The following is a 13,892-nucleotide window of genomic DNA, read 5'->3' as shown; positions in this document are numbered from 1 at the left end:
ATGGCCTGTGTGCACTTCCTATTGAGGTCCCATATTTCTGGCTGTAGGATCTCAACCGCCCTTCCATCTGATACTGGGATACCAGTCAGGAAACCGGAGGGATGGTTAGAGTCTCCTGACAGACCTGACAGTAGCAAGTTTTTAGCCACACGCATGAGAGGCTTTACAGTTACATTAGGCATTTCCATCAAAAACAATTTATTAGGGTAGTCCTGTAAACAAAATACTCGTATTCTGTCTAGTCTATCCATCCATCTGGGGTTTTTGCAGAGTTGTGCAGGAAATGAGTTGTGGAGGATTGCCACTGCTTCCAATGTTGGAGGGTTTTCTAGCCAGGAGATACAAGCCATGTTCACCCAGTATGTAAAAAGATTGGCCTCATATTTTTGGCTAGTACAATTACAATCATGTGGTAAAGAGATCATTGTTGGAAATCACCTATCAATTTCGATCCACTTTTGTTGTTTTTGGGATTGAAGATTTTTTTTTAAATTCTTTTTTAGGTTTATGAAACTTTAAATTAATGAGACTTCAATTTTGTTTTTCATTAATGAACACTTTATTTTTTTAACACAGGATTGTATGTTAAATATATTTATCATATGTATCGTATTTTAGATTGTAAGCTCTAAGGAGCAGGGCCCTCTGATTCCTCCTGTATTGAAGTGTATTGTAATTGTACTTTCTGTCCTCACGCTGTAAAACGTTGCGTAAACTGTTGGCGCTATATAAATCCTGTATTATAATAATAAAAATAATAATATTAATTATTTTAAGTATGGAACTTTGCAACATTGTTTACATCTTTATAGTAGACTATGTTTGTATTGATATCTAGCGCTGTATTTATGAGTGATTATGGATTTCAATATCCTCATATGTTTACACATTGTGTGGGGTTATTACAGTATAGCTGCTGTTTACCCATTGGATAAAAAAAAACAAAAAAAAACAGTCTTACCTGAGTCTAAAGTTTTTTTTATTTCTTCTTTAACTACTTGCTGACCGCAGCAAGTAAATATACTGCGGCGGTCAGCCCCTCACAGGCAAAGTGACGTATATAAACGTCACTAGCCTGGGAGGGTCTGGGGAGCGAGCGCGCGCCGCCGGCGGCGCGCTCCCGCTCCCGCACGGTCACGGACCCCCCCGCGTGTGTGACCGGCGGACCCGATGTCCGCCGGTCACTCGGCGATCATCGGGGGAGAGGGAGAAAGGCAGGCAGCTTGTGTAAACAAGCTCCCTGTCAGTTCTCCCTGTGTAGAAACACTGATCATACGGATCTACTATGTAGGACCGTTGATCAGTGTCCCTACACCTCAAGCCACAGCCAATCACAGTTAGAATCATGCCCCTAGGGACACACACAGCCCCTCCCTCTCAAATAAAGTTAACCCCTTCACTGCCAGTGTATTTTTACAGTAACAGTGCATATATATAGCACTGATTACTGTAGAAATGTCACTGGTAACCCCAAAAGTGTCAAAAATGTCAGTCAAGGGTCCGATCTGTCCGCCGCAATGTCGCAGTACTGCAAAAAAAATCGCAGATCGCCGCCATTACGCGTTAAAAAAAAACAAAAAAAATTACAAAAATCTTTCCCTTTGTTAGTAAACGCGATAACTTTTGCGCCAACCAATCAAAATACGCTTTTTGCGATTTTTTTTACCAAACATATGTAGCATAAAACAAATTGGCCGAAAATGTTAAAAAATTTAGATTTTTACTTTTTTTTGGGGGGAATTTCATATAAAAAATTGTGAAAAATATTGTTATTTTTGCAAAATTGTTTATAGCGCGTGATCAAAAAATCGCACAGGTGATCAAATACCACCAAAAGAAAGCTCTGTTTGTGGGAAAAAAAGGACGTCAAATTCGTTTAGGTACAGCGTCGCTTGACCGAGCAATTGTCCGTTAAAGTTATGCAGTGCCGAATCGCAAAATACCACCTGGTCTTTTAGCAGCCAAATCCTCCGGGGCTTAAGTGGTTAAAAGGCAGAACCCGCAGATAGTCCTCAGTAGCAGTATGTCACTCCACAAGAGATGCCAGCTTAACCATAATTCTTAGGGTAAGGTTCCGATGTAAAGGTTGCAGACAACTCGCTCCAAAATCTGAGCAGTGTTGAGCACCTCTAATTGCAAACACGTTTAGAAGTTGGAACAAATCATACATCTGGGACCTCACAGGCTATCCAGGATCATATTCCCATGTGAACACATGCTGCACTCACATGGTCATTGCAACGCTCAGCCTGACTACAGCTTCTCCTCTGAATTTAGGATACTCTCTGCCATCCTGAAGTCGAAAATCAAAGTAGGCCTTTTGGAACTCCCCAGTAAAAAGGGTGCTAGAAGATACTTCCATTGCTTTCACTGCTTTAGCCCACTGTTGGCTGAAAATGGGTCACAGGAGTGCAGAACGAACTGCACTCCTGTGATCAATAGGAGAAAAATTACCAAAAAAGCTTTGGCCATACTTCTCCTTTAAGCAGCGGCACTTGGTAATAATCCTTCTTTGGATGGCAGATAGATTTTGGCCAGTAGTCTTGATGTGGCTAGTAAAGCTAGACCCAAATTCACTAAAGACAAAGATCACAGACTGGGGCTATACTACAAGAATTAAAGAGGTTTTTTTACCTTAAAGTGGATGTAAACCCCCACATATACCCAGTGAAGTGAACAGCCTCAGATAATACACAGAGATGAAACAAATCTCCCTACATACGTTTTATTTGTATATCTGCTGTCTTCAGCTTTCTACACTGTTTAGAAAATGCACATTGTGTTAGAATTTGTTATTCCTGTTCCAGCACTGGGTGTGGAGTCTTGGCATACACTATGTGACAGCTGATTGGAGGAAAGGCACACACCCCTCCCTCCACATAGGCAGAGGAAGTAAGAAACATGCAGAGCTGTGCTGTGAATAGACAAGCTCTCTGCTAATCTATCTCTATGCACCCACCATGACAAAATTTCCAGCTGCTTTTATCTCCTGTGTCGGATAACTTGTCAGAAGTTATCATGCTCATAACAGAGGAAGCAGCAGAAAAACACGGAACTTAGGGCTTTGGAGAGAGACAAGCAAACACTACAGATAAAGGTCAAATTTAATGAATGGAGTTTACATCCATTTTAATGCATTCTCTGCATTAGGGTAAAAAACTTTCCATAGTGTGTTCCCTCTGCCCCCCCCCCCCCCCCCAACACTTCCCAACGTCCTGTATTGATCCAGCCCTGTGCCCAGCTGCTGATTTTTTCTTCACTCTTCATAGTCTGACAGGCTTTGCTGATAGCAGTGGAAGCCATTGGCTCCTGCTGGTTAGGGATGATCGAACGGTTCGGGTCGATCATCGGTTCAAACCAAACATTGACTGTTCGAATTTCGGCCGAATTCCGAACTTTTTGCGGTAAAAATTTGGAATTCGGCCACCAGAACCGCCCATAATGCAATGGGACAGGAACTGGGCTTTAAAAGCCCATGATTGGACCAGAAACGTCAGTAAAAGCCAATTGAGGGGGCAGGAGTCTGCTAGCAATGTGATTGGAGTGACTACGGGGTCCAGAGGCCAATCAGTGGTGAATACGCCCCCAGTATATAACATAGCCCTGCCAAACCTCTAGCACTGTAATACGGGGGCTGTGGAAGAGAGTGGAAGCATTAGTGTTACTCCTGCTGTATGGAGCTGTTCTTTTAGTGTGAGGAAAGGGATATGCAGTGTAGTTAGGGTACTATATACCACTATAGTTAGATTCAATAATATAGTTTCTGTAGGGATACCTTAAGGTGTCAGGGTGACCGTAGTGTAGTTTAGGTGACTCTGCCTGAGGCTGCCATACCAGGGTGACCGAACTGTAACATGTCAGGGTGACCGTAATGTAGTTAGCTGACTCTGCCTACCATACCAGGGTGACCGAACTCTAACATGTCAGGGTGACCCCACTATGCAGATTTTGGGTTACACACACATATATATATATATATATATATATATATATATATATATACAGTAAACCCCCCTCCATTGCGGGGGTTACGTTCCGGACCCAGCCGCGAAAAGTGAAATTCCGCGAAATAGAAAAACCCTATTAAAATGCATTGTAGGCATGTTTTTTTACTGTCACTGTACGTGTAAAAGCATTTTAAGGTCTTTTAACACACTTTTAAAACAATAGAAACTAATTTAAACACATAAAAGATACTAAGAGACAGAGCAAGAGCTGTGAAAAACACAAAAATATTTTATTTTTAATGATTTATATAGTAAAATAACATTACAAAAACAACCGCGAATTACCGGGACCGCAAAAACTGAACCGCGATGGAGCGGGGGATTACTGTATATATATATATCAAAACGTAAAACACACCAAACACACTGATACATTGCAAAATAAAATAAATTCACACTAGTATGCCCCCCAGTGCCCTTTCCTGAATTTTTACTGTACTTTTTATGTACAGTATATGTATATTTATATATATATATATATATATATATATATATACACATATATTTATATATATATATATATATATAGATATAGATATATATATATATATATATATATATATATATATATATATATATATATATACCCCTATACAGAAGTTCAGATGTCATGCCTGCCTCCAAACGCCCAAAAAACGTCTGAAAAACGCCTGAAACAAAAATGCCCAAGTGTGAAAGGAGGGTAACACCATCCCTGCGCTACTGAAATTCTAAGAAAAATAATCATTTTTAGAGGCATTTATTGGGTTTTAGGGCTTCAAAATGGTGTTTTTTGATTCCAGAAGTTCGGGTCCCATTGATTTCAATGGGGTTCTGGAATCCGAACCGAACTTTCGGGAAGTTCGGGTGTTCTGGCTGAACCGAACTTTTCAAAAGTTCGATCATGCCTACTGCTGGTGTCAGACAAACCCAATGAGCAAAGACTGGGCGGCAAGGCCAAGCCGCACCGTATGTCTCTTTGGACAGACAGAGCCCTGGTCAGACAGAGCCCTGGTCAGGAACGATCCTGCACATCTGCTCCCATAGCAAGCAGCTTGCTTCTGAGGGCATACACAGAAGAGGAAGAAGACAGAGCCAGTGAGCAATGCCAGATGTGGAGGTAAGGAGCGGCTCTGTGCAATACAATTGAACAGAGCAGGTAAGTGTAAACCTGATTATTATTTTAATTTTAAAAAAAAAGTAGACTTTAAAATAGCTTTAGAATACTGCAGGGGACACAGCAGTGTAAAACAGGCCAGCAGCAGTTTTAATCAGGGATTATAGGCCACTGGTGTATTCTTAACATTTATTTTATTTATGGAAAAAGGGTGGAGTGTTGATTGTGAATGACATATTGTGAGTTGTTTTAGGAGAACACTGTTCTTGCACCTAGTTTTTTTCCTTTTAAACAATACAGTAGCTTGCTGCGAACAAAATGTAATTTAAAGTACAACTAAACACTAACACAGACATTAATAAGGGAATTCTCTGCTTTAAGCACCCAAAACTTAACAAAAAATAAACATAACAGTAAAAACTCACAAAAGAAGGGAAGACCCAGAAATATTACCCCTTTGCGGCAAAAAAGGCAGTAAAGGGGTTGATTACCCAAATATCTATCTTTCAGAATTAACATACAGTTTCCTAATTGATTCTAATCTCTCTCTATGTGGTTTGTCAGATTTCCCTATGCATTACTTACAACAGATTCCAATGCACTTATATTATAGTTATTCTGTGCTTCATTATAGAGAGGAGTTTGGCTTTTTCAAAATCCCCTTTATTAGCCCTTATAAGCCTGCTGGTCATATTTGACAGGCCAGGCAGTACATTATATTTTAAAAAGAAGTCTCCTGGGTGAATCTGCACAAAAATTTGCAGTGCCTGAACCTGAACCGGGCAGGAGACAGTCATCATTAGAGTAACTTATTAAGGTAACTTATTTTACTTTTACTCAAACAAAATCCTGGAGTTCTGCTTTAAATAAAAAGTCTCAAGAATTACCTGCTAAGAAGAAAGGAAATAATCACCTCCCTTGCTGGCCATGCCACTAAACATGGCTCTGATGACATTTCCAGTGTAGTCCTGCCCCCTTGGGGGTGGCCTGTTGAATGGGTGTCCTAGTCACCTCTTACACCCTGAACCTGCTCCAACCCATCTGACACTATTAGTTCTGTCATGGTGAATAATAGAGACCACAAAGGTTGCAGTGAATAAACAATTTACTGCTCTTTTGGAGTATTGAAGTATAATCAAAGTATTCAAACAAAAATCAGAAATGACACAATAATGACAAAGGAGAAAGGATCCTGAGTTCCCAACCAAGGGTTTATGCCTTATAGCTCAGCACTCAGGATCTGGAACACCAGCCACACATTCATACACAAACAAATGTGTATGTATGCTAAGAGGATGGTGTTCCGCAACAGTAAAACAATGCTTTAACTAATAAATGTGGTTAGAGAGTGACCGCAGATAAAGTTACTATACTCAATGACTTAAATGCAAAGCAAACAGTGTACTGACTTAACTTTAACTAGCAGAGTGCACTCTGTATGCTAACGGGGGCCCCCTTCAAGATGAATTGCAAGCATCTCTTGGAGAGTGAGGCCTCACTTATCTTAACCGGCAAGGAATCCCACAATCCAAACAAAGTATTTGTAATCCAACAAAAGAAAGAAGGTTGAACTATGTTCCCCAATGCAATAGCAGTTGTAATCCAGAGAGGCAAATGCAGTTTAGCCTATGCGTCACAACAGATTAACCGCCTGGGACTGGATTGAGGGCTTAAGGCCTGATTCACCCACTTCGCACTATATTTGTATCTGCAGTGTCCAGTGGTTTGACTGAGTGTCAGAATGGCCTTATAAAATTACTCAATCTGTTTGCCCTTCCCAGAATCAGTCTAGATCTGTATTCTAGTAGAGATGTAGATACTGGATGTCTCTCACCCAAACCGGGAGATTTGTTTCCCTCTGCGACCAGGCTCCGCTCTCATGAGCGTCTCCATCTGCCTGTCAGCAACCTTCCGCTCGGCCACACCACTGAGACTCCTCCGCACACTCACACCGCCGGCTTCACTTCGGTGTCCACCACTAGGCCTCAGCCTCAGTTCCTGCGATCCACAGCAGCTCTTCCCATTCTTTCCAGTGCGCTGTTCTCGAGGCAAGAGAGCGAAGCAAAGTCCCGCCTCCCTTTATATAACCACCCCCAGCAAGCCCCGCGCGTCCTGTTGTCTCAGCAGTCTATGATCCTGGCTCCTCCCGGACTATATCTGCAAAAGTCACTGTCTTGCAGAACTTTAATAATAATAACAATATAAACAATACCAGCCGTGCGGCCCGGCTACACCAGTATTGTTGATCTCTTGTGTCTTCTGCAGCACTTAGCAGTTCACCACATCATCTCCTTCATCAGTACAGGACAAAGTAATAAAACAATAAGAGCAAAGGGGGTGCATGCACTCAACACTCCTGGAAGTGACAAATGCTTAACCACTTCAATACAGGGCACTTTCACTGCCTTCTGCCCAGGCCAATTTCCAGCTTTTAGCGCTGTTGCAATTTGAATGACAATTGCGTGGTCATGCAACACTGTACCTAAACCAAATTTATGTCATTTTTTTCCCACAAATAGAGCTTTCTTTTGGTGGTATTTGATCACCACAAGGTTTTTTCTTTTTTGCTAAACAAATAAAAAAAGACGGAAAAGTTTGGAAAAAAAAAAAAAGTTGATGAGCACTGATGAGGCCGCACTGACAGGCACTGATGAGGAGGCACTGATGGGGTGGCACTGATGGGGTGGCACTGATGATGAGGCACTAATATGCAGCACTGATGGGCACTGATATGCGGCACTATTATGCAGCACTGATGGGCACTGATATGTAGCATTGGTGGGCACTGATAGGTGGCACTGATGGGCACTGATGGGCACTGATAGGCGGCACTGATAGGCAAGACAGATGGGCATAGGTGGGCGGCACTGATAGATGGCAATGATGGGCACTGGTGGGCGGCACTGATAGATGGCAATGATGGGCAGCACTGATGAGGAGGGCACTGGCAGGCTCCCTGAGCACTGATTGGCATCCCTGGTGGCCATGGGTGGGCAATCCCTGGTGGCTCTAGTGGCATTCCCCAAGGGTCTGCACTGGTAATCAATGCTCTGATTATCAGCACAGACCCCCTATCAGGAGAGCTGCCGAACGGCTCTCCTTTACTCCGCCTGTTAGGCGCGAGCTGAGGAAAGCCGATCAACGGCACTTCCTATTTACTATGTGACCCGCTGTGATTGGACACAGCTAGTCACATGGTATAGAGCCTACATCATAGGCTCTTTACCGGGATTGGAGATGCCGTGTGTCAGAGTGACACCCAGTCAGGATAGTGCAACCACTTTGCCACCGTCATTTTGCTATATGACGGGCGGCAAGTGGTTAAACTGACTGTAAAGGTCATTTATTTATTTTTTTATTAACAAACATGTCCAAACTTACCTGCTCTGTGCAATAGAATTGTACAGAGCTGCCGCGAACCTCCTCTTTTCAGGTCCCCCGCCGGAGCTCCTGGTCCCTTCCCTCTGTCCAAGCCACTTTCCATAGGGGCACTTGTGCGTGCTTACACCCAAGACCCACTGCTGCGTCCATTGACACAGAGAGCAGGACTCTGCCCCACTCCCTCATCACTGGAGCTATGAATGTCCTCTTTTCAGGTCCCCTGCTGGAGCTCCTAGCCCCTCCCCTCTTCCCAGTGGCCCAATGGGAAGCTGCTTCCCATGGGGGCATTCATGCATGCTCGCACCTAAGCCCTGCAGCTACATCCATTGACAGCAGGACTCAGCCCCACTCCCTCATCACTGGAATTGATTGACAGCACTGGGAGCCAATGGCTCCCTGTGCCCCAGCAAGGCCAGCAAGATCCGGAAGTGAGGCGAGAGAAAATCTACAGACGTGCACTGCGCTGGATCGAATGAAGCCTCAAGTAAGTGAAAGAGGGGGCGGGGGGATAAGGGTGGATGTTAACACCTAAACATTTTTTACCCCAATGCAAGGAATGAATTAAGGTAAAGAATGTGTAGGCTTTAAAACCACTTTAAGCTGATGTCTATGTTTTATGTCCCTTTAGATCTATTAGCTCTTTATTTGCTTCACTAAGTGCTGCAATGTCTCTAGGCACTGTATGTACTGCATGTAACTTCAGCTACATACAGTACACAGTGCTGGGTTCCTGCCCCACACCCGAAACAAAACAGAGTCATGCTGAGTGGGGCTCAATCATTCATAGGCAGTTTTGAATTGTGTGAATGAATGCAAACCTTTCTCTGATTGGCTGACTGATGATGTCATGCTCTCAGATTCTGCCAATCAAAGGATGCTTTGTATTCATTTACAGAATTGAAAACTGCCAATGAATGGCAAAGCGCCACTCAGCTAGACTCTGTTTTGTTCTGGCTGTGAGACAGGAAGTTTCTATCTGTTTACTGTGGCTAAAGTCACATGCAGTGCATACAGTGCTTAGAGACACTGCAGCATTTATTATTATTAGAGACACTGAAGAAAATATTTCTTTTGGACCATCTTTGTCCAAATGAACTATTTAAAGTGACATGAAACGTGGATATCAGCTTTAAGATACTGCCAGAGGCTGTACCAATTAAAGTTGAATTCAGGACCAAACGTCTGGCAGAGAGGTGAGTATCCAGTCTTCTATCATTTTAAGGCTTCATGCACACTGGGCATTTTTACAGCTGCTGTTTTTGGCATCAGATGTTTTTTTTCTGCAGCCAGTAAACTCCCCAGCATGTTATCCTATGTGTCCATGCGCATATAGGCTGTTATCAGCAGTTTTTGGCAGGGGCGTTTTCTGGTTGGAAAAAAACCCCAGAACTAGCAGCTCTGAGGAAGGGAGCTTGACTCCCGAAACGCGTTAGCGGTCGCAATTTCCAGGACATGGTCCAACACATGGGTGACGGGAATTTGCAGTACGATTTTTATTCTTCATGTTTGTGAGTATGCATTCAGCATTTGAATAAATCATTTTAAACAGTACCACGGGTAATGCACTAGGTGTTTGCGCCTCCTTTTCCTTTCTTTTATGCATCCGTTTGGAGTTCCCTGCCTGAGGAGAGCAGCACGCCAGTCTTCCCCTTCGGAGTGAGCGCTTGGCTGATTATTTGTTTGGTGTAAAAATGCTCTTACTCTGATAAAAGCAGAAAAACCCAAAACAAATGCTGCTTTTCGGTGTTCATAAGCGTTTTTGAGCCATAAGTTTTTGTGGGAGTATAATTTTGCTAAAAAAGCTAAAAAATGCTACAGCTAAAAAACACCAAAAAAATGCTGTAAAACGCTACTGCAAAAAAGCTGAAAAACTCCTTTACATAACGTCCAGTGTGCATGAGGCCTAAAAGCTAATTTCACGCTTGTTAGGAATAGGTTGATATAAAAATATGCATAGCCTGGTCACTTTTACCCTTTAAGTAGGAACTTCACTTGTACAGGCAATGTAAAAACATCTTTGATTACACCTTTTATCGGGACAGAAATAAAGAAGCTGGTAAACAATTAGGCCCTTTTGCTGAAAAAGTTAGTTCTACAGAATGTTTTTTGTATATTTGTATTTATTTGTGCATCCATTGCTAATCTTTACCTATGTTGTAATTAGAAGCTGATTGAGGACCTGTCTCTCCTTGTACGTATTATATTCACTAAATTCACTAGTAAATCACAGATTAACTGAGCATAAGGTACAAGTAATTACCCCTAATTAGCATAAAGATGTTTGTATATAATGGTGCTGATGGTATTGATGTAGAACATTTGCATTCATTTAGTTAAATCATGACACCAAGGAGAATGCTTTTGCATTTCAGACACGACTTTATGCATACCAAGGGAACAGCATTGACACTTACAATCACATACCTATTTTAAAGCTAGTTCACACAGAGCACAGTAAGTAATTCAAGTAAACTAACCAGAACAGTGGAATTTAGAGTAATAATGAACAGACAGCTGATTCTGTATTACAGCAAGGAGAAAACTGATTACTTCAAAGTATATTTAGTAATTAGAGACATTTACGTGTTATTTGATTTACATACTAAGTCTAATATAGCAGTAGCTGTTGAGAATAACCTTTTTGAATGTTTAATCATCTTTAGTCACCTTTTCATTTCAAAACTGGACTCTGTTTTGTTTGATGTGTAAGGTGATTATAGCCGTATTGGTGCACAGTTGAGTAAATGTACAGGCTATTTTTTATTATTTGCACTGGCAGTTATTTTTTTAGGACAAGCTTTCAAGGCTTTTTTTTTTAAGACATTGAGGAAGTTTCTTTATTATGTATAGAACAATAAAGGCACGATGGGTACACTTAGCCCAGTTTTGTGGCCAGTTCTTTGGCCTTTCCTTTCTCCAGCTTGGCAATTCTGGCCATAGACTTGGGTCCCAGGATACCTCATGAGATCTCATCATATCTGTTATTGTAGTTGTTCTTTACTGCTTCCACCAGTTTGGCAAGAGATCTATTGTCTTCAGGATTGACTTGTGTGAAAGCAATGCTGGTGCAGGTCTTTCTGTGTACCAAGTGGCCCAGCCTGGCTTTGTCCTTAATGATGCAGTAGGGCACACCTACACAAGGCAGGGAGGAAGACCATCAGCTCAATGGGATCCACGTCATGGGGGCGATAACCACCAGTTGGGCTTTCTTGTTCTCCACCAGAGTGGTCACTGTGTTGACACCTGCTCTGGTGACCTGGGGTCTTATAGTAGGGACATCTAATTTCCCAGAAGCTTTCTGCTCTGCACGAGGCAGCAAGTGCTTCTTCTTCTCTTGCTTAGTCCCTGGTCTGTACTTGTGTGCCAGTTTAAAGAGCTGAGTGGCTGTCTGCCGGTCCAGAGTCTGGGTGAACTGGTTTATTGCTGGTGGGACCTTCTGGCGTTTGTACAGGATGGATCACTGAAACTGAAGCCTGATATAGCAAGACCATGTTAAAAAGCGGGTGAGATGTCTTTTGGGTTTAATGTCTTGGCCAGTGCCAAAGTTCTTGGGACTCTTCACGAACAGAGGGTTTACCACCTTCTTGGCTTCAGACTTCTTGAGCACAGAAGGGGCTGGGGACACCTTCTTCCGCTTGGCCTTCTTTTCTTTAGGCATGGCAGACAGGGGAGAGAAGCTTTCAAGACTTACACCTTCTACTAGGTCAAAGCCATTCTGATACTGCTGAAGCTCTGTGTATCAGTACTGCTTTGACCTAGAAATGGCAATTAACCAAGTAGTACTCACAGTACTGCAAGAAGGGGATGGCCATCGTACTAAAGGATGGGCACGCCCTGCATCAGTCCTGAGGATTAACTCTGACCAAAGTTTTACTTCAGATTCCCAATTACATTGATAAACCTGACTTATGACAGTCACATCACAATAGCTGATGCCTCGATGATCAGCCTAAATACAGGCTCAACAGATCTCCTTTCACTCAGTTTCTCTGGAGATGTCTCTTCTACCTGTAGCACCACTCACACCCTGAGCTAGTGTACTCCTTTTCTTGACATCCAATAACTATAGCTCATTGTTAGGATGTGCATACACTTTAATTATATGGTGTAATTAGCAGGGAAATTCTCATCTGTACAATAAACTAATAATAAAAAATAATCTAGTTGCTGTAATAGATGCATCACTTATCTTTGTGTTGAGTTCCTATATACAGTAAGTAATATTTTAGTTAACTGATTGTTGGTGAAATGTCCCCATTTTTTAAGGTAATTATTCGGTGCAGTCTACAGGCAATCAGCCAGCGTTGTTTTATTTTTATTTTTTTCCTGTGCTTGTTTTCTTCTGTTTGTGTGGGTTTTTTGTACTATAGGGACGTTTTCTCAAGAGGAGCTGATAAACATATTTACAAGCTGTTGGATGAATACAGAATGATGCTTTGTCTGAAAATGTTGGAGAAAATATGCTATAACCAAGTTAGACATTTCAAAAGGCTACTGATCCTCTTCAAAGGTGACTAAGACACTGACTGGCCACAGACAGAACAGTTTTTAATCCGATACATGTTATTTGATTTACATACTAACATTTACATAATTTACAATAATTACATAAGCTTTAAACTAAACACACAAGGCACATATGATTGTAAGAGTTAACAACCCCAAAAATGTTTAAGAAAAACTTCTAATGGCTTCTTACTTGGTCATATGGGTTAAGCTGAAATAGCAAACTCGTCCTCCCAGCAAGTCCAGTGTTGCCCTGCTGTAATCTGCCAAAAGCTATTGCATGCTGGGTAATATGCAACAATCTTCTTTGTAACAGCACAAGGAGACTGACTGTCTCTTGAAGGTCCTAGCAGTTGACCTCCTAATGATGCTACGCTCTAATGATGCTACCTCCTAATGATGTTTGACACAGCCCGAAGTCTGCTGGGATGTGTAACATGGTTTTCCCAGGAGGCTCTGGGCAGGGGGCACTTCATTCTCACATAACGTGCTATATGATGTACATCTGTTTATAAATAAAACAGAGTTTGGGAATACCGGTGTTTGCAGATGACAAAAAGTTGTGTAGTGGAATAAAGCCCCTACAAGATGTCGCTGACTTACATGACTTTTATGTGCTGCTTTATTGGTCACTAGGGATGGGCCGAACACCCCCCTGTTCGGTTCGCACCAGAACATCTTGAACAGGGAAAAAGTTCTAGCGAACATGCAAACTCAATTAAAGTCTATGGGACACGAACATGAAAAATCAAAAGTCCTCATTTGAAAGGCTTATATGCAAGTTATTGGCATAAAAAGTGTATAGGGACCTGGGTACTACCCTGGGGGACATGTATCAATGCAAACATTTTTTTTTCTTAAATGATCGCTTTTAAAGCAACAGTGATTTTAATGATGCTTAA

At 42.0% G+C, this 13,892-nt stretch overlaps 1 pseudogene across 1 annotated transcript; it reads right to left on the bottom strand.

Annotated features, from left to right (window-relative positions):
* Positions 1 to 11,359: 11,359 nt before the first annotated feature.
* Positions 11,360 to 12,142, bottom strand: LOC309544922 (large ribosomal subunit protein eL8-like; annotated as a pseudogene). Its single transcript has one exon. The product of its transcript is annotated as a large ribosomal subunit protein eL8-like (transcript).
* Positions 12,143 to 13,892: the final 1,750 nt, after the last annotated feature.

This window comes from Pelophylax lessonae (genome assembly GCF_965119305.1).
Source record: "Pelophylax lessonae genome assembly, chromosome: 1".
Taxonomy (NCBI): domain Eukaryota; kingdom Metazoa; phylum Chordata; class Amphibia; order Anura; family Ranidae; genus Pelophylax; species Pelophylax lessonae.
This window is presented reverse-complemented; position numbering and strand designations above follow the sequence as displayed.